This window comes from Schistocerca americana, chromosome 1, assembly GCF_021461395.2.
Source record: "Schistocerca americana isolate TAMUIC-IGC-003095 chromosome 1, iqSchAmer2.1, whole genome shotgun sequence".
In the NCBI taxonomy this organism is placed as follows: Eukaryota; Metazoa; Arthropoda; class Insecta; order Orthoptera; family Acrididae; genus Schistocerca; species Schistocerca americana.
Window position 1 is genome coordinate 969,705,926 of NC_060119.1, and position 22,520 is coordinate 969,728,445.

Here is a 22,520-nt window from a genome sequence, read left to right on the forward strand (position 1 = left end):
TGACAGTGGCGTTCAGACATGTGAGCTGGGGTTGGCTTCGCGAAGGCAGGAGCTGCCGCAATTAAGCTTGCCTATTGAGGACGTCCGCCGTGGGCAAGCCCTCCACGTCCACGCCGCTGGTCACGCACGGCGGCGGCGCTAGTTGCGGCGGAAGGCCAGCAGACGGCGCTGGCGGCGGCTTCGCCGTCGCAGTGTGGCGCGGGCGCGCGTCCTGTCCGGTCTGTTGTGGTGGCTGTGCGAGCGGCGCTCCGTAGCGTAGCGTAGCGTGCGCCCCTACTGTGCGGTGCGGGTCGCCGAGTGACATGCCACGGGCTGCGCAGACGTCGCCGTCGCAGGCCCCCGCGCTCAGCTGAGCCGCTGCTCAAGGGTAAGCGCGTTTGCCAGCAGACTTGCGCCTCCTTCTGTGACGAGTACGTCGCAACTCCTTCATCCGCGGTACAACACCACCTGTTCTAGTTTCGTTTCGTTTTTTCTCGTTTCTTTTCTTTTCCTGTTCCATCTGTAAGCAGCTTAGGGATAATGGGCAGGACACTGGTCAACGTATGTTTTTGCCAGCACAGTGAGCAGTTCATAATATATGGCGAACGCAGCAAACAGAAATTCTGGTGATTGTAACAATATTTGATCGAAAGAGATTTTTACTTGTGTTTTATAACCAGTTTTCACCAATAATGGACACCTTCACACCAATCTGGAAGACGCAAGAGGGTCTGCATGTGTGTGTGTGAATACTGTACATCCTGATTAGAAGGTTTTGACAGTAGCATGTACTTATAATGGGAAAGTAGTAAAGTGATACAGTCGTAGGACAACATACTTGTGTCAATATAACTGTATATAAAACGTCATAAAAATCTTTCAGAATCTGTCGAAATTAAGGAACAAGAAATCTAAGTATCTTTGCCTCTGTGTGTCGCCCGCTACTTGCTCACTTGACAAATGCGTTTGTGTCAAAGGAAGAACAAGAATGATAGGTATTTTTATGTCATAAGACGATATTATTCTGATCATCAAGTGGAAGCTTTTTCATCTGTTGCGTTTACGTAAAATACGTGGAATAACAAGAAATGAGGAGGTTCTTTGCGGTCTCATCGAGGAGAGGAACACGTGGGAGACATGGACACCAAAAAAGGGGCAAGACCAACGACATGTTTTAAGACATCAAGGAATAAATAAAATGAAGAACACGTGCGATTGATGACAGGCACTAATACTACGGTTTCCAACATCTATATCACAGTGGCTCTGTGACGATATCACATTTAATAACATTAAACATTCTCAAAGAAAGGACAAAAATATCTAGCAGAATAACATTGTTGAGGCATTATAGCAGAATGGAGAGAAAGAGTAGGATGATGTAGGAGAGCATAAGCTCACATCATTTCCACAACGTTACTGTTAATGAGATGATAAACTGAACTTTGGATGGCACTGTTACGACGAGTGTTTGTAGTAATGACGCCAGTAGGTTCCATTTAATTGGAAAGAGTGTACCTCAGTACATTTAAACAGAGCGAACACAAAATACGTTTTTGTTTTACATCTATAATCACGACAAGCCTGACAAAACCATCAGGTATCGAGGCAGCTTGAATGTCATGGGGATTGATGTACTCATAGTTGGTCATTGTTTCAATTTAACAACTAAGCTTGGTGTAAGTGACGCTTACTTTCGTCATTGTTTCAGTTTAACACCTAAGCTTGGTGCAACTGATACTTACTTTCTAAAGAGCTAATTTTAACCTGGCTTCGCATGTGTAGCGAATTTCCCATTTGCTTTTCGTTGGACGCTATTCGCAGCATATGATTAAGTTCATCGTGTAAAATAATATGTGTATATAAGTAAACCAAGTGACAAATTTATGATTTGCTGAGAATTTAGTGTTTCGCTATCATCATGTTTCACTTTAGCTACACTTTTTATTTCAGCTACAATAATTCTTTAGTTGTCATTTTATTTTTAGTCTTGACTCCAGATTCTACAATAGAAAGTAGTCGAATATAGTGCTTTGCAGATGACAAACATCTTAAGTAATATCCCCGTAATACATGATATTTTAAAAATAATAAGTGTTTGTCAGAACACCGTTTAGTTATTAATGGTACTATTATTTCCTCTTTGTTTGAGTAACGACGTGAACTTATAAGGGGATAGGTAGGTGTGTGTAGCCCTTTGTACCAAATGGAGAACAAAAGTAGGTCATTTACACTTTCGTATAAGGCTTAGATTCTCTCGTCGAAGATCGTTAGAACCATCTGCTACCGCTGTGACAGAGGCTTAAATGTCTTTAAAAGTAGCCAGACGTCTTTAGCTGTGCCGAAATGTAACGCCACTCTCTGCCATATTGACATACCGCATGTGTTATGTCATGGACATGGAAGAGACCGTTGCTTACCAGTACGTATCGCGGGATTGATTCGCAAGGCTGAGGAGAATGACAATTCTTTGAGAATATTTGCGCCTTTCGACAGCGTTAAGTTACTCAAAGTACTGCTGATTTCATAAGCTCCTTATGAACAATATGTATTAGTAATTCCGATCTCTGTTTACTAGTAATTCCGATCCCTTTGTGTTAGTTATATGTGTAACTGGTGTACTTAACTACGAAAACGGTGCATCGAATGCAGTATTTTTCTTCTGTGTTGTTGCACATTGACATGAAACGAATCGCGAAGTTGGGTGACACAGCCGGTTCATCTCCTAAATCTCCCCTAGAGAGCAAGGGAAATGTAGAGCTTATCATCTCCGTCAGATGAACGTCGATGCCTCGTGCACAGACACATTGCCATAGTTCTCATCAGCAGCGTAGGGTCGCTTAGAGAGTCACTGCTCTCCACGACCTAACGACTTGGGCACAAAGGTGGGTTAAGCTCGGAAGAACCGAGATTAAGTGAGAGACATAATAGTGGTAGCAGATTTAGAAGGAACTACGTAACTGATACTGGAATGTTGGATTGTCTGACATCTGAGAACATAGAATCCGATATCTGTGGCATGCCATTTGTTCTAAAAAACTGTACACTATAGAAATTTAGTTCTGTAGACTGCGCTACATAGTATAACTTTTCAGTGAGATATATAATAATCAGCAGTAGTTTTTCGTATGTTTAGCTTTCTCGGATAGTTAGAGCTATAATTTATACTTGCAAAACAATACAAATAAACCTAAGAAAGAGAAACTTGCTGAATTACTAACGAACTACTAGCCTAAACATTTATTGTATGAGAATGGCTCAAATGGAAAGTGGTAAGATAAATAGTTCAAGATTAATGCCAACTGCGTCTTATCCAGAACCACTCAACATTCAAGAGGGAACTCAAAACTTACTTATTAGGGACGGTATAGCCACCATTGCTGTGCCCCTCTCACCTCTTTCTTTCTTCTCTCCATCATAGCTTCGAATTTTACCATTCTGTTTCTCTTCCTCTAACGTAGCCCTTTTTTTTTTTTTTTTTTTTTTGTCATCAGTCTACTGACTGGTTTGATGCGCCCCGCCACGAATTCCTTCTTTCCTGTGCTAACCTCTTCATCTCAGAGTAGCACTTGCAACCTACGTCCTCAATTATTTGCTTGACGTATTCCAATCTCTGTCTTCCTCCACAGTTTTTGCCCTCTACAGCTGCCTCTAGTACCATGGAAGTCATTCCCTCATGTCTTAGCAGATGTCCTATCATCCTGTCCCTTCTCCTTATCAGTGTCTTCCACATATTCCTTTCCTCTCCGTTTCTGCAACAACCTCCTCATTCCTTACCTTATCAGTCCACCTAATTTTCAACATTCGTGTATAGCACCACATCTCAAATGCTTCGATTCTCTTCTGTTCCGGTTTTCCCACAGTTCATGTTTCACTACCATACAATGCTGTACTCCAGACGTACATCCTCAGAAATTTCTTCCTCAAATTAAGGCCGGTATTTGATATTAGTAGACTTCTCTTGGCCAGAAATGCCTTTTTTGCCATAGCGAGTCTGCTTTTGATGTCCTCTTTGCTCCGTCCGTCATTGGTTATTTTACTGCCTAGGTATCAGAATTCCATAACTTCATTGACTTCGTGACCATCAATCCTGATGTTAAGTTTCTCGCTGTTCTCATTTCTACTACTTCTCGTTACCTTCGTCTTTCTCCTATTTACTCTCAAACCATACTGTGTACTCATTAGGCTGTTCATTCCGTTCAGCAGATCATTTCATTCTTCTTCACTTTCACTCAGGATAGCAATGTCATCAGCGAATCGTATCATTGATATCCTTTCACCTTGTATTTTAATTCCATTCCTGATCCTTTCTTTTATTTCCATCATTGCTTCCTCGATGTACAGATTGAAGAGTAAAGGCGAAAGGCTGCAGCCTTGTCTTACACCCTTCTTAATACGAGCACTTCGTTCTTGATCGTCCACTCTTATTATTCCCTCTCGGTTGTTGTACATATTGTATATGACCCGTATCTCCCTATAGCTTACCCCTACTTTTTTCAGAATCTCGAACAGCTTGCACCATTTTATATTGTCGAACGCTTTTTCCAGGTCGACAAATCCTATGAAAGTGTCTTGATTTCTCTTTAGCCTTGCTTCCATTATTAGCCGTAACGTCAGAATTGCCTCTCTCGTCCCTTTACTTTTCCTAAAGCCAAACTGATCGTCACCCAGCGCATTCTCAATTTTCTTTTCCATTCTTCTGTACATTATTCTTGTAAGCAGCTTCGATGCATGAGCTGTTAAGCTGATTGTGCGATAATTCTCGCACTTGTCAGCTCTTGCCGTCTTCGGAATTGTGTGGATGATGCTTTTCAGAAAGTCGGGTGGTATATCACCAGACTCATACATTCTACACACCAACGTGAATAGTCGTTTTGTTGCCACTTCCTCCAATGATTTTAGAAATTCTGATGGAATGTTATCTATCCCTTCTGCCTTATTTGACCGTAAGTCCTCCAAACCTCTTTTAAATTCAGATTCTAATACTGGATCCCCTACCTCTTCTAAATCGACTCCTGTTGCAGACAAATCTTCACCCTCATAGAGGCTTTCAATGTATTCTTTCCACCTATCTGCTCTCATACCTGTTTCACAGTTTAATGAAACGACATGATAAATCCCTTACCATCTACCACTTACAGTATTCAGTCCCAGTTGGTTTACTGGAAATAATAAAGCAGATTGTAGTAGTGCAACAACAGATACGGAAATGATTTATAAAAAACGCTCTAGATGTGAGTGTCTCTTGGGGGAAAAAGGTCAGAATAACTTTTAGCTGAAGGAATGGACTACGAACGGGCTTGGAAAGTTATCTGAATGAGGGAAATCAAGCAAGATACATGTCACGGGACTGGACTTGGGGTCTGCGTTGTTGATCTTGTACATGGAAAAATGAAAGATACCTTAGGACCATTATAGAAGGTGACCAGTGTTGTAGGAGGTGATCACATCAAGGAAGACATCAGGAGCGAATCCGCAAACACAAATAGAACATTCTTCAACAAGTGAACACGCTCTCTACCATGCACTTCACAGTAGTGTGCAGTGTGTGTATGTAAATATAGATTGTATGAAATGTTTAGATTTTACAAGACAGCAGCTTGTCAGAGGACGCATTACGTGGGAAAAGTGAAGAACGTTCGTATTCGGTTGTTCGAGATTAAGGGAGGAATTTTATACAAATTTTAGAGTGTGAGACGAATCAGATTTAAGGGAAGTAGTTGCCGGAAGAAGGAACAGGTTAGGTGGAGCATTTCCTAAGGTAGCAAGGACAATTAATACAGAATATAACATTGTAGGGATAACTCGAGTTAGGAGAAAAGTTTGCATCATGTAGTATAATGAAAAAGCAGTGGCGCGTAAGAGAGGTGCTTAATCGGAAAGATTATTAATACACCATAGGGACCATAAAAACAACGTCCTCTACTACTGCTGCAGCTAGTATTACTATTACTACTACTACTAATAATAATACTAGTAATAATAATAATAATAATAATAATCAAGGGTTGTATTATAGTAATGAACAACAGTAATACATATTCTGTAATCACATGGTAATGCACAAAAAATCGGGACTTGTGTCTGTACTACTTACTGGAGAAGTCTAGATTAAGTTCGTTATGATACAAGGGAATCCTCAAAGAATTCATAAGGAAGTAGCTTTTGTACAACTCAAAGTAAAAGTATGTTATAGATGTGTACAGGTACGTCACTACCTGCCAATCCCAGGTATGGTAAGATATCTCAAAAAGCGAATTTAGGCTATCAAAGATTTGTTGGTTCGCGTCCCAAAGTAGGAAAACCTGTAAATTCTACACGGTTATGTCAATGGTCTTCATTACTTCCCCAGCCATCTTTCAGCTGCAGTTTCTTGTACTGACGACCACATAATTACTCGTACACTTGTAGACAGTCAATAAAATTCTTTTGTGTCTGTGATCGCATTGTCGGTGTGTAAGACTTCAGACGTTTCGGCCCCTACTGCAAGTGACTGCATTGTCAATGTGTAAAACTTCTTCAGCCACTTGCAGTAGTGGCCGGAACGTTGGAAGTCCTACACATTGACAATGCGATCACAGACCCAAACTAATTTTGATTGTGACAGTGGCCTCGGAAGCTTACGTTACTGCTATACTTGTAGATGTTGCTTTGTCAGTGCGTACCTTGGTCTCCAAAGTAGGGCGAGCACTTTTGGGAAAGCGACACAGTAAAACGGAAACGAAAAACGAAAGAAATAACGAGAGAATATTTCTGCTCATATACAGTCTCTGTAGCTTTATCAGAAACTAGTCACTGCAATAAATTCTGATTTGGGAGCGTAACCATGGAATGCAGTCGGTATGTTAGGCGACAAAGGGTGAGGTGGTCCTCCGCATGATACGGTTCGGCTAGGCCCTCGGCGCGGCGGCAGCGAGCTGGCGTGCCATCGGCAGCATGCAGTTTATTGACTGGGAGTGTTACGGCTTCCTGGCACGGAACTCTGTTTTTCGAGCGTCGATAGCATGCGCGACATTCAGAAATGCCGTTTACAGAAATATCTCGTGAGTTGGGCTGCGCTGGGCTCCGCGTATCTTATGGTAGGATTTGTTGACATTCTCTTCGGTGCCACTATTTTTTTCTCTTTATCAGATCTGTGTCCTTTCTCCCAGTCTCCAACGGGAGTACCTATTACAGTTTGTTAGAAAATAGAATGCGAGACTGAGGCAGACATCGAACAGAAGTCTTCTAAATATATATTTATTTACTTGAAATATACGTCCAGTATAGAGGCGGGTAAATTACGGAACTAGTTCATTGATGACCGGTTATTTTTTGGATCCTTTAACATTTTTCCTCACACCATATCTGTTTCATCTAATTTTTATGCCGTGTAGGTACAGAAAAGTCAAAAGGCGAAACTAGAAGTAGTGTTCCCAATAACAGAGTCGTACAAAAATTCATTAGCTTCGTGGGAAGAGAGAAACAGTTTTTAGATACAGCAATAAACTGTTCTGGATACACATGTTCTAGGTCAGTATCTGTTGCAGGTTCCACCTTACTTGAAACAGATTCTGCACATCTTCTGCGTCACAGGATAAGATAAAATTTCAGCGTTTTTTATGGGGTGACCGCCGATTCCTCCTCTACGTATGCCCATTCATTAATTTTAAAAAGAAAATTCATTATATATTTCTAATGACATGTTTAAATCTTCTCGTGACACGTATTCCATTACGAAAGAAGAACTATACAACGGATATCACGACAGGCACGGTGAATATTCAGATGTAAGACAAATTGACACTCGGTGACATCAATTCACAGTATCAAAGATGAACAAATGCTATTACCTCTTAAGGTATGCAGTTTAGAACCCATTACTGCACATGTATTTCTTGTTTTTATCCACACTGCCACCTGTCAAAATACAGAAAGCAAAGAGCTTCCTGTAGAAGACGTTTGTTTCACAGTACCGAAGATGAAGACGTGTTTATTGCTCTTAAGCTATTCATTTTGGAGCTCGTGTTTACCAGAACGCCGGCCGCAGTGGCCGAGCGGTTCTAGGACCTCCCGTCTGGAACCGCGCCACCGCTACGGTCGCAGGTTCGAATCCTGCCTCGGGCATGGATGTGTGTGATGTCCTTAGGTTAGTTAGATTTAAGTAGTTCTAAAATCTAGGGGATTGATGACCTCAGATGTTAAGTCCCATTATGCTCACAGCCATTTCAACCATTTTACTAGACTTTGCTTCGAATGATAGTCCCTATCATATACCTGAGTTTCGACCATTTCTCCTGGGATGCACGAGATAGGTAATAAAAAAGTCGACATTAAAAAATTTTCAAATATTTGGATAAATGTTTATCCGTCGAACTTAAGATTCGGTATTAGAGCCGAATTATGACGACGTCTTGCCACAGTATTTCGGTTGACAACAATTCAATCATCCGGAAGTGCATGTATGTATGTGTATGTGTGTGTGTGTGTGTGTGTGTGTGTGTGTGTGTGTGTGTGTGTGTGTGTTTTATACAGGAGATTGCTGGTGCACGTTGCTAAGTTTTACCAAAACCAGTTGCAGAGGCGTATTTCCACAGATTACGGCTTCATGAGCGTCTTCTGTCGAATTTAACGCCCTCCTAGAATACTGCTCCATCTGAGACGGGCAGGCGCAGGCGTAATGGTAACACTGCATACGTGCCCCCTGTCAGAGTGAGGGCCCACGTACTTAAAATTCGGGTGTCAACATAATAAAATCATTTGTCGCTACACGTATCTTTAGTCTAGAAATGTTTTCTTTCTCGAGATATGAAAAAAATCACCGGGATCCACGATTAGTAAGACACTCTGCCAAATATGTTTCCACAGACTGCTTGATAACTGAATCTCAGACGGATTTTGTAGAGGAAACGATTTCCATAGCAGAATAAACTGCTCGGCCATGGCTGACTTACTGGACTGCAAAAGGCTAGTGTGGATATCATGTTCAACGCAAGTGTCCCACGTACTGTGGAACGACGTAGTTGTCGACTTGAGGAAACGAATGGACTCCACGTAGTCCGACTGCTCTCTAATCAGATGATTATCAGCTGTATAGTGGAGGCTGAAAAGTGAAAATTGTATAGGGCACTGCTTTGACAAAGACATTTAATTTCATTTTCAAATTTTATTTTTAACAGCCCATAAAATATGTACATCGAAAATTCAACCTTGTCATTGATTAATAGTTTTTATGGAAGCTAAAATCGAAGTGATGGGCAAGCGTGTCCAAAAGTGAGTTCCTGTCATTCGGGTCTTCTTGTTTTAAATTTAACTTATAATTATAATGAAGTTATAAATTATTCAACATAGATGCAAAACGGCTCATGCCAAGCAGGCCAGATTTCTAGAACTATTTGAAACTGAGCAAGAAACGGCGAATGCAATGAGCGAATGGAGCCCTATCTCGGTAATGTACGAAATTGGTCGAACCTGAACCAGGAACGAGGGAGCACCTGTCAAAGAACAAGACCAGTCGAAAGAGTCCAAGGTGCAAACGAGACCGACCTTAAGGGAAGGCTGGACGAAACGTCGTTCCTCAGTCCTTTCACTCAGTTCGGTGAATGGCTCTTTGGCACCCATTCCTACGCTACCGATCCACCTTTAGTCCGTTCCTCACACTCAAAGACTTGCGAAAGTGGCGGACTATTTGAGCTAATAAACAGTACTGTCAATATGGAAGAAAAGCAAATATTAAAGCTAAACGGTCCTTTGATTGACTGATAATTAGAGATGGATCAGAGTTTCTGACTCAGAAAGCCTGGGGAAAAATTGGCCAAAACCTTTCCTGTTATTTCCTTACTTTATTTTAAGGAAACAACAGAATCCTACATCTGGATAAGCAGGCTGAGATTTGTAACGTCGTCTTCCGAATGGTAGTCCAGTCTGTTACCACTGTGCGAACTCGCTTTCTAGTCCTGTCAAGATATTTTGGTTTTTGTACAAGTAACGTCTCGTTGACAGAACTCTGATTGTATTTAAACAACTGCCTGTTATAAATCTGATTTTGTGTTCCATTTACTTTCATCGGTCTACAAGGAATAGGGCGTGGTCGTATAGTGTGGCGCGCAGCACTCTCGCTTCTGGGACCAGGAAGTTAGACAGTTCTGGATTGAATCCTCGCGACGGAATAACGATACTAGGTTTTTTACACTGGCCAGCTTGAATGTGGTTTACAGGCGGTTTCCAGCGCTCGCACTGGGGTGATCACCAACAACTGCCTTCGAAAATACGATACAGAAGAGTAGAAGTACCACAACACACGGAACAAAGAATCCATTCATTAAATTTCCCTTTCTCAGATGAACTAACGACAGCGCCGACAGGGTCACTCTGCCAAGAAATTAAAATACACTTGCCAAATTATGAAAACATCGGACCTCGTATGACGGGATTAACGTTATGAAAGAAAAGTTTAGGTGGAAGACGACGGAAGGAAGGAAGGATGATTTTGGTTTAGTGTCCTGTCGGACGACGTGGTCCTTAGCAACAGAGCTCACGTTCAGGTTCAGAAGGTTGGTAATGAATATCGGTGGTGCGTTTTTCAGTGAAACCCTCCCGACATTCACCTCTGTCGGATTAAGGAAAACACAGAAAATTTAAATTTAGATAGTATGACAGTGGTTTGAACCTTACTCCTTCGGAATAAGAGTCTGTTGTGGTAACCTCTGTACCCCGTCGCACGGTTTGCATTGCGAAATACATGATAGGCGTCTCTGATGCACTACTATAGAATTCAAACCAATTAACTTGTTATTTTCTTTGACTGCTTTCAGAAATTATTTTAAAAATTTCGCAATCCAGAACGAAGTTGAGAATGATTTCGACGTCTGCACATTGAGCAGAACCGTACCAGCATTTAGTGATGAGTGGTACAGAGGACAGGAGAAGACGCTCGCAACTGTCGGGAATGGTCAGTCTCAAATAAGGATTAGCCAGTCAGACGAAAGCAAACATGAAGGTGAAAGTACAGCCAGTATGCCGCATCGACTTTGCAGCGAGCAACGTACAAAACGAATTCGAACCGAACATCGCGGGATGTCTACGTGAACTGTTTGCATCACACTGTGACTTTTTGGCTAGTAGGCCTACTGGCAATGCTACTAGGATAATGATTTGTGTATGCGGACAGGAAACGATCGTTTGGGACAAAAAACATAAATTTGTTTTGCTAAAGGCGGACTCCGGCAACGGCCTTCCCGCAGTGGATACACCGGTTCCCGTGAGATCACCGAAGTTAAGCGCAGTCGGGAGTGGTCGGCCCTTGGATGGGTGACCATACAGGTCGCCATGCGCTGTTGCCATTTTTCGGGGTGCACTCAGCCTCGTGTTGCCAATTGAGGAGCTACTCTACCGAATAGTAGCGGCTTCGGTCAAGAATACCATCATAACGACCGAGAGAGCGGTGTGCTGACCCCACGCCCCTCCTATCCGCATCCTCCACTGAGGATGACACGGCGGTCGGATGGTCCCGGCAGGCCACTCGTGGCCTGAAGACGGAGTGCTTAAAGGCGGATTCCGCCCAAAAACAATTGTATTGTTAGTGCAAACACAGACGAAAGAGCTTCAACCTCAAGATGATTAAATTGTCGGCAGTGTTGGATCCACACTGTATCACTATGACGACTGAGGGCATTGTTGTGTCGACGGCATGCCGCATTGAGCTGAAGGCTGCTCTGGTGTCACGCAACATACGACGTTGACTTATACTATGCAGAAGGTACTTAGGGTTGAAGTAGCTGCCTTCGTTCAACGTGCCTCCGATTTGGCACATCCTACACACGATTGTAGTAGGCTACATACATAGACGTAATAAGTACTCCTCTAATACTACTGCCTATACGGCATCAGGGAATCTAGGTTAAGAGTTCCACGACCCTGTACCAATACCGTATGTTACCTTATGTGGTTTCAACATGAAGTGCCACCAGCACACTTCTCACTCGGTGTTAGGGATCATATTGATGTGCACTTTGAGCAACAAAGGATTAGTCATCTTGACTCTGTTCCAAGACCAGATTAGTCAATAGATTGGATGACTACTTTTTGGAGTATGTCGAAAGACAAGTTTACGAGACCGCACTGACACATGGTCTCGGTTGCTAGGATTGCTAAGTTCTTGGAGTTATTTAGCGTGCGATAGTGCATCGCTGTACAGTCTGTGGTGATAATGACGGTTGATCTTTCGAAAAGTACGTGAGAGGGACAGTTCTGCATCTGTTACGTGCTCTATTGCTCACTAACCGAAGTGACTGAATGCACTGTGAGAAGACTGTACGTGTTTCATCTGAGGGCTGTTTCATTCATCTAAATCATCTACATCATACTCCGCAACCCACCTAATGGTGTGTGGTAGAGGGTAATTTTTGTACCACTAACTGAGCCCCTCGTCCATGTTCCAGTCGCGAATAGCGCGTCGGAAAAAAGATTGTTTGTCAATAGGCCCTTGTATTGGCTCTAATTTCTCGATTTTCTCCTCTGGTCATTACGGGAGACGTATGTGGTGAGGGTGGGGGGGGGGGGGGGGGGGCGAAGTAACATATTTTTCGATTCTTCCCGGAAAGAGCTCTCTCGAAATTTCAATAGCAAATCTCTCCGTGATGCACAACGCCTCTCTTATAATGTCTGCGAAAGGAGTTTGTTGATCATAAGGCTGACGTGACGACTAAACAATTCCGCGACGAAACGTGACGCTCTTCTTTGAATCTTTTCCTTCTCTCCCGTCAGTCCCATTTGATATATAGGATAGATGAAGAATGCTTAAGAGTCAGTTGAACAAGTTCCTTATAAGCCACTTCCTTCGTAGATGAATCACATTTCCTTAAGATTCCTCACATGATGCTGTGTCTGGCATCTGATTTTCCCACTATTTGTTTTATGTGGTTATTCTACCTAAAGTCGCTCTGGATAGTTACTCCCAGATATTTTACGGCAGAACCTATTTCTAGTAGTTTGCCATCAGTAGTGTAGCTATGCAGTTCTGGATTTCTTGTCCTATGTATGCGCAATATATAACATTTATTTATGTTCAGGGTCAACTGCCAGAGCCTGCACCATTCATCAATTCTCTTCAGGTCATTCTGCAATACATTACTACTTCTGGCGTTGCTACTTTTTTATGGACAACTGCATCATCTACAAACTGCTTTAGAGAGCATCCGACGCTTTCTAGTCAATTTCGCAAAACCGAATTCAGTATTTCGGCCTTCTCTCTGTTATCTTCCGTTTCGGTGTCAGTGTAGTCACTGAGTGAATGAGTTGATGATTGTGATCGACTTACTGATTTTACATACGACCGAAACCTGTTGGGGTTTAAACTCAGATCGGCTGACAAAGATTTACTTTCAAAGTCATTGAACGCTTCTCTCATTGCTCACCTTACTCTCAGTTTCGCTTCGTTCAGCTTTTGTTTATCACCTGAGTGTTTACTTCTCTTGAATCTGAGATGAAGTTCTCTTTGTTTACGAGGCAGTTTTCTAGCACGGCTATTAAGCAATGGCGGGTCTTTTCCATGCGATAAGACCTTATTCGGAACACACTTGCCTAGAGCATATTGCACGATGCTTTTGAATCTTTTCCATTTATTCTCAGCATCTTCTTCCTCAACACCGAATATTCGATGCTGATTGTTCAGATACTCGACAATTTGTATCCTGCCACTATTGCTAAGAAGAAAATATCTTTCTAACCATTCTTAATGTTCGTTGTCAGACCCGATGTCATAGATGCTATCACAGTCTTGTGATCAATGGTACCTTCATCCGCGTTAACTGATTCGATAAGTTCAGATGTCTTTGTTGCCAGTAGGTCTACGACGCTACCCTCAATATCTGGTTCTCTAACTACCCGCTCAGAGTAATTTTCGGACAAGACATCCATAACAACGTCGCACGAATCCCTGTATCTGGCACCACTTTTGACATCATGACACCCCAATCTAAACCCGGCAAGTTGAAGTAACTCCCTATTACAACAGCATGAACAGGAAAATTACTCAGTGTTTTGTGTTCTACGTTTTGATAATTGCATATTACAGGCATTCTCAGCGTCGTAATAGTTTTTCACATTGAAACAAGGGTATTAAGTGTCACAAACCGAGTAAATCATAATTAAAGTGCTACTGTGTAACGAGCCACCGGAGACCACGGGTCGCTTATACCAAAATACTCAGAAATATGGTTCAAATGGCTCTGAGCACTAAGGGACTTAACTTTTGAGGTCATCAGTCCCCTAGAACTTAGAACTACTTAAACCGAACCAACCTAAGGACATCACACTCATCCATGTCCGAGGCAGGATTCGAACCTGCAACCGCAGCGGTCGCGCGGTTCCATACTGTAGCGCCTAGAGCCACTCGGCCACCCCGGCCAGCCATACTCAGAAATACTGTGAAAAATGAAGTGATGACAATTTCTGCAGGACCTGGCCATCATTTTACAGGACAACTCTCAAGCACGTTAAGCGCAAGCTGTTACTGATTTGTTTGACTGGTGGGGCTGCTAAGTGCTATACCACCAACTGCACTCCTCTGACATAAGCCCTCGTAAGTTCAACTCGATTTCTAAACTGAAGGAAACAGTTCACGGCATTCGCTTCAGAACTGTTACAAATTCGTCGAACAATAGACCACACCGCTCAAACTGTCAATACAACTGCCTCTGCTAAGAGTATCCTACGACTTCCACATCACTGGCAACGGGTTATACACAATGCTAGTGACTACTTTGAAGGTCAGTATCTATTTTGTACGAGCCGTATATTAATAGTTGCCACTGTTAAGGTTCCAACCCTCACATTTCGACGTACACTTGAATGAGAATCGTAACTTAGTCTCACATGTCTCTCAAATATGCCAGAAAGCTGCCAAAGTTTTGCATAAATTAGCAAGACTGGGCACAATTGGATTTAATATTCCACTGCAACTGTTTAGACTGTGACAATGAGACACTCATTGCTGTCGTAGCATTTGCAGCTAGTTTCTTGGCATTCAGACTGCGATGCAATAGACGCAGTTCACTCATAAGGCGTACAGAGATCTGCATGCTGCACAGGCTCACGGTAGCTTTCGGGACAACAACGGTGGAAGCACTATTAGTCGTACTAGACGCGTGTCATTAGTTTCGTCCTACTGAAAAAAAAACACATTTATGCTGATGATTTCAAATTGCATCCAAGTCCAAAACCAATCAACTGGAAGACAGCTATCGAGATATTCGATACCGAGCTGTGTGCACTATCCAAATGGGCAAAGAACGTAGGCTCAGACCTCAACGCAACCAAAAGCCAAGTGGCCCTGGTAGGCCATATTAGGTTAATTAGCACAAAGTATCGAGAATCCCTATCATCTTTAATCTTAAACGGTGCTGTTATCTCTTCTCACCATCAGCGAAGAATCTGTGAGTACTAACAGAGGAAAAGCTGGATTGGGACTGAGCACAAAGCCGCATTGTACAAGAAAGCATCAGCATCCCACCGTGCCCCACTAAAATATTAAGAGCTCTTCCCTTTCGACCAGAAAAAGAAATCACTACAAATGCTTATACAGCGGCATTATCTTGTAAGATCTTCCTCAGTAAAGCTGTGTCCGAACTGGTGATGAACACCTGCTTTCCATGTATCTGAGTCGTTCGACACTTTGATGACATTTCATCGTTCTTGGCTAAATGCAGACAAGTGCAGATACTTCCTTGCATTCTGTGTCCTCTACAGTCCTATCAGCGTAAATTGTCTCTCGTATCTCTTCTCGGCCTTAACGCTCTTGTTTGAACATCATAGCTGGAATACTCGTTCCCATCACAGCAAAATTCTCTCTGTCCCAATGAATCACTCAGCCAGTCGTTGGCGGGAACCTGACTGGAATGACCTCCCTTGTAATATTAGATACCTGAAAAACACCTCCATCTTCAAAATACGGTTTACGACAAATCTTCTGAAGCTACAATAACGTCATACCTTTGTGAGACCTGAGTTTGTCCAGGCGTATACAACTTTCAAATAACTTCCGGGAATTCAGCCAGGTAACACTTTCAGCAACCGTCGATATTTCGGCGGGAGAACACCCCTCCATTTTCAAGGCAACTGTCGAAATATCGGCGGTCGCTGAAAGTGTTGTTACCTGGATGAATTCCCGGAAATTATTTGGACGTCATACCTTTGTCCCACTACTCACCCGTTACCCCATTACATCTCTCTCTAGAACCAGACGTCCCTCATTTTCTCATGCTCACAACTGGTGCACATCACCTAAATTTCTGTGCCTCATAACTCCAAGGAAATTTTTTTGATTCCCCCATAAGTACATTATATATCTGCTAAATTACAATCGCAATCACGGTTCCACAACTTCAACAACGTGTTGTGAAAAATTTCGAGGAAACGCTCTAGTCAGCAGTGTGCAACTCAATTTAGCACATTCAACCGTGAAGTCAGGCTCTGAATATGCCTGTTGCCTAATGAGCGCGTTATAGGATGAAAAAAAAGGAATAGTCACAGAAGGTTGTCTAAAGAGTAGTCTACAGGACTGCGTTAGTACGCTTCATTCGAGGCAGACGGAAGTGTGAAAGCTGTTTACATTTTCAATCGAAAAAGTCTAGTTGATGGGCAACCCGACAATTTGAAATGCTACCTGTGAAACAACGGTGCTTGTTGTGGAAGCGACTGTACGCGAAGCCATACGAAGTGCAGCTGCTCCTGATGGTAAAGGCTGCGGAACACATGCTAACACGGCAACAAGTTCTGGGGCTGCGGCTGCACGACTGGCCAGGCAACAGGGCAAGGGCCGCCGCCTTCACCCCCCTCTTCACCCTCCTCCACCTGCCCACACACACGACACCAATCACCCATACGTTTGAAAACATCCTGAATATGCACACCATATGTGTGCGACGTGATTTGTAGATGACCCAATACCGTTAAGGACTACAGTTGTGTACATTTGGTGGGCGTTTTTTGCTAAAACTAACAGGAATCACTTACATTTTAAAAGATGATGTTACTTTCAAACTGTCAGTGATGTTAACTGGTGCCGAGAAGTAATATCGGCTTTGAGTATCCCCCCCTCCCCCACCGCCAGTCCTATATCGACATCACAGTATTTTTCCGTTTGACCATCACTAATTAGGGTATTTATTCTTTTACTGAGAGCGACACGGCTTTACAATGAAGCAAAAAATGCACTCAATGACTTGGTACAACACATCGTCGAAAGACACCTTGCTTACAACACATATGTAATCCCATTATTATTGTTCCACGTTCTATCAGTTCAACGAAATGACAAAGAAAACGAAGACGTAAAATAAACTCCATTTTCTTAGTTTAGGTTCAAACGGCTCTGAGCACTTTGGGACTTAACTGCTGAGGTCATCAGTCCCCGAGAACTTAGAACTACTTAAACCTAACTAACCTAAGGACATCACACACACCCATGCCCGAGGCAGGATTCGAACCTGCGACCGTAGCGGTCGCGCGGCTCCAGACTGTAGCGCCTAGAACCGCTCGGTCACTCTTTGTTTAGGCTCACATGGCAAAACTACAGTGGCATCAACTAGCGGTTCAAAATAAGTAAGTATCTACTTACCAGCGCTTTCCAATTCGAATCTGATAGCTACATCAATCCTTTTCCTTTTAAATGCCCTCTATTTCTTTTCATTCCTCTACTTCCTTCAGAGTACAGTTCGCGATCACTCTCATTGGCGGTGACCCAAAGACCGATGGAGCTGGAAGTTTTATTATCAAAAATTATTATTATCATTATTATTATTATTATTATTATTATTACAACAGACGCACCTAAAACCGTAAAATTCTGACAATATTAGCGATGTCTATACGGTCTCTCTAAAAACTGCTAGGCTACCTAGTGAAACTTCATTACCGTTATCATAAAATCTAACGTGTAGCCTACAACGTGTGGTACGAAAACCCGAGGTTTCAGTATCCAAACATTTTCTGGAACTTCCTACTCTCGGACGTGTAGATTCTGACAGAACGAAGAAACAGAAGTTAATTACCCATCCTATAAATCATGAAAAATCAATTCTCCTGTATCTGACGTCGATTTTTAAAATATTCTCTAACGTCTCCTAACAAATATACTGTAATATTCCTGCACGCAACAGACAACTTACCTCGTCTTGCCGCTGCAATTTGGTGAATGTTCTCCATCCAGCAACGTGCTAAAATAATTCAAAAGAAATACTGAGATCCATGCAGAGTGCAATGCATGGCGTCAACTACTGATGCAATAACAGCTTTTTTTCAAAGAAATTAAATGATCCGAACTGGCTGGATCAACAAGCCTTATGCTTTGTAGAAAATAAAACGAACCAATAAAAACTTTTAATTTACTGTATTCTCAAAATTGACGATTCAAACGCTGACAAACTTTATTCAGACCTTTCTTTTCTTCGATAGTTTGATTAGCAAAATTTTTAATTATTCCATAATGTCTTTAATCAATAATTACGTATCTGGTCACATATACCTACGTGTATGCGTACACAAATCTGCCAAAATGTCTCCAGTGCGCAAGCAAGCAACAACTACTCGCACCAAGAAAACCATATTACCAAAAATCCTCGATTAATTTAAAAATCTCCTCTCGGGCTGCTAGTACGGTCAGGGCAGGCTGCGACCTATCCTGACGCGGATTTTCTCCACGCCAGGTTGCTTACTCTGAACAACAGTTCGCTCGCTACTACTTGCAATAATAATATCTCAGATTCAGAGTTAGTGTATGCACGCAACAGCAGAATCAGTAAACGACTATCCGAAAAACGATACGAACGTCCAGCTTCAGGACAAACAGGCGTCTTCTATGGTCAAAGATTGCGGAGCTCACGAAATGAACGACTAGCCAGAAGCAATGCCCACGGCACAGTGAAAGTCGTCGTAAGTTGAGCAAACAGTCCTGGGAGCGATCCAAATCGATAAATATAAACACACACATGGTCGATCGGTCTGTTATCAGTGGCATGTATCGAAGGGTTAAGAGAAAAGCGAGAGTTGTCGGACAAGTGTGGAGCCGCGATAATTATGGACACTTTCACGTCAGTGGAATGGCGCACTTGACAATACACGTAGGTTGCGTCCTCCGCGAGAGTAATCTGCGGCAGTGGTCTTCACCGTTTCCTCCGTAGCGATAGCCTGGTTCGGCGGTAAACAGTCGTCCCACTTCAACCGGCACGTAGGGTCGGAAATAGACCGGCCAGAAAGGCGAAAGAGAGGTGTTAGAGTCAGAGCCAAAACCTCGCACGATGTTTGCTCTTCACGATGGGTCGATTAGGGCGTTGGGGATGTCTGTGGACTTACCGGCGGATGGATAGTTTCTGGGTGCCGGTTCGACCTGCTTACGAAAAGGTGGGTACCGCCAGTTATTCAGAGGGGAACAATGATTCAGCATCCTTCGGAGCCTCTGTTCGAAAATGTTCAACCTCCGCCAGCTGTTTGGTGAGAGTAGCTCTGGCGTTAGTGGGAGCCAGAAGTGGCATAACAGATGGAAGTAGTTCCACCTCCAACGGCTGCCAACGCTAACCACTGGTGACCCTCCGTTGACGTCATGTACTTCGCACTTCGCAACCTAAAACATTTGGCACCTCCCAATCTCCTTGGATTCTCCTGGGATTGTAGTTGAAAACGCGAACTCATACGTGGGATCCCACGCAGTAATAATCCTGCGTGCTTTGATGGTGAACACAGTGATAGCGTGTGAGCCACTGCGTCCGTTTAAGCCGGCCGAAGTGGCCTAGAGGTCCTAGGCGCTACAGTCTGGAGCAGCGCGAAGGCTACAGTCGCCGGTTCGAATCCTGCCTCGGGCATGGATGTGTGTGTGATGTCCTTAGGTTAGTTAGGTTTAAGTAGTTCCAAGTTCTAGAGGACTGATGACCTCAGCGGTTAAGTCCCATCGTGCTCAGAGCCATTTGAACCTTTTTTTTTGTCCGTTTAAGATTTCAACCAGACTACATCCGTTTTCGAGTGGTAGACCATTAGGTTGCAAGGAAACTGGAGAGTACTTCCCTGAAAAGAGATATCGTCATTATCTAGCGCATTAGTGGTTTGAAGATCCTGATCATCCGCCTGGCTTCCGCATTGGACGCTAGGTGGAAAGGGACGGTTGTCAGGTGCTCAATACCGCTTCGTTTACGAAAATAAAAAATCTGAAACGTTGACGCTTGTGTGGAAGGTGCCCCCCTTTTGCAAATACGAGTGTGACGGCACAAACGGTAGCTGCTTTGGTTGTGCCAGGCACCTATACAACCCCTGCCATATACGTAAAGTGGAGATGATATCAACAGTCACATTGCGCCTAAAAATGGTCCTAAATAATCAATATGTAGTCTTTGCAGAGGTGTGGGCTCAGGGCCTGGCCAAAGAATGAAACGCTGCGCGGGGCTGACTGATTGCGGGTGCAAGCCTAGCAGTTCAAGACCATCTGGTTTTTGGTGGCGTCAACAGCATGCCAGTACACTTGACACCTCACTGTTGCCTGTATACTGTACATTCCCCAATGAGCAGTGTGGAAGAACTTTAGTACGCGGGAGCAGAAAGAAGGCGGGATTACCGCCCAGCATTCAGATTCGTCCATGGCTGACAATGAGACACCGTCATCTGCATTTAGCCGGTGTCTTAATGTCTTAATGGACAATACGGGTGCCATGCCGGTTGTACGCCTTTGCAGAGGCACTCCGGCCAACCGCGCTCTGTAGCAGACAACCAGCGGGGCAGCGGATCACGGCCTACTTCTGTTCACTCACCATAATTGGGAATTCGTCGATGGTGTCGAAGGCAAAAAACAGCGCTTCACGTATGTCTAACTCTGCATCTGAACCACAATGCAAGCGGAGAAGTGAGTCCACATTTGCGAGTCGTGGTCTGTTAGTGGATCCCGTTGTTATAGCTACTAAGAAACAACTCCCACCATGAGTCTTTGTGACGTCTTATCGAGATGTTTAGAGTGAGGACCGAATATCGAAATGCTGGGTTGTGATCGGTTATCAGGTCCAACTTACTACCGCAGATATGCGTCAAACTTCATACCGCCCCATGTGACAACCAATGGCTCTTTCTCTGTATGTGAGTAATTTTCCATTCCCACATTTAATGAATTAGACTTAAATATACAGTGGACTATGCTATGCAGTCGGTATGTTTGTGGGACATCATCGAATCAATACCACCATCTGGGACATCGGTGGCAAGTGTTAATCATTTGCCCGGTTTGATCGCTGCAAAACAAAGAGCCGACTTAAAGCACTTTTTAAGTTGTGAGAAAACATTCTGGCTCGCGTGTAGCTATACCAGTTGACTTCATAAACAAAGTACTCACGGGGTAGGGTATCTAGACTGCCGTAGAAATTAATTTCGCATGATAACCAACTTTGCCCAAGCACGACTGTAGTTCACAGAGTTTCTTAGGAGATGGTAATTTGTTGATGGTGTCTACATGACGCCGGCCGCTGTGACGGAGCGGTTCTAGGCGCTTCAGTCTGGAACCGCGCTGCTGCTACGGTCGCAGGTTCGAATCCGGCCTCGGGCATGGATGTGTGTGGTTTAAGTAGGCCTAAGTCTAGGGGACTGATGACCTCAGATGTAAGTCCTGTAGTGCTTAGAGCCATTTGAGCCATTTTGTCCACATGACCTTGTGGTGTTTGAGCCCTTCTTTACTTAATACACAATAATAATGAGCTCTTGGTACTGGTGGCCGGGAGACCCCTCGCGGGGCGGTTCGGCCGCCGCTCCACTAGTTCTTTAACGCCACTACGGCGACTTGCGAATGAATGAGGATGAAATGATGATGAAAGACACACAACACCCTGTCATCTCGAGGCAGAGAAAATCCCTGACCCCGCCGGGAATCGAACCCGGAACGCCGTGCGCGGGAAGCGAGAACGCTACCGCAAGGCCACTAGCCGCGAACGACTTTAAACAATGTCTATATATTTCACAGATGTGTTCCCATATAAACCAGGTAATTAGCAATTCTACATACCTGAGAAATTGCAGGAGCGCTTCCGACCACTAATCGCAGTCTTTTATAATGATTGTAACAGTTCTGGTACTAAATGTAACACTTCTGCTACTAAATGTAACTGGGTATTCTCTTTTGATGCTGTCAATTGTCAGGATGAGCATTCTAAAGCATTCTGTCAGGGTGAAAATATTAAATAAATCAACTTTTCTCTCTTAACAACATGTGGGCAGGGTGGGTTCTTCCTTGACTCGGGTATGAGGTAGAATGAAACAGCATTTTTACATAAGAAAACTTTTATTGAAAGTTTCGTTCAACTGTATCTTACTGGACGTTCTGGTTCGGAGAGCGGCAGCCGTGTCGTTTGCGTAGCCTTCTGCTGCGGCAGCGGCGTCTGATTACGCGTAGCGGTGTGTATCTCGTGTCGCCGTCTCGCCCAGGTGACTGGAGACGCGCAGCGCGAGGTGGCCCGTTTAATTATTGCGAGCGAAGTCGTGCATCGGATGGTGATACCTTGGATGTGGAGTCCCAGTGTTTCTCTCCTCTAAGCGGCCTC

The 22,520-nt window shown here is 43.5% G+C and overlaps 1 protein-coding gene across 1 annotated transcript in view; it reads left to right on the top strand.

The window, feature by feature from the left end:
- The first annotated feature begins 206 nt into the window (after positions 1 to 206).
- LOC124595630 (discoidin domain-containing receptor tyrosine kinase B-like) overlaps positions 207 to 22,520 on the top strand; it is an 811,748-nt gene continuing 789,434 nt past the window's right edge. The window contains exon 1 of the mRNA XM_047134455.1: positions 207 to 367. The gene's annotated coding sequence lies outside the window, so the exon portion shown is untranslated. The remainder of the gene's footprint in view (positions 368 to 22,520) is intronic.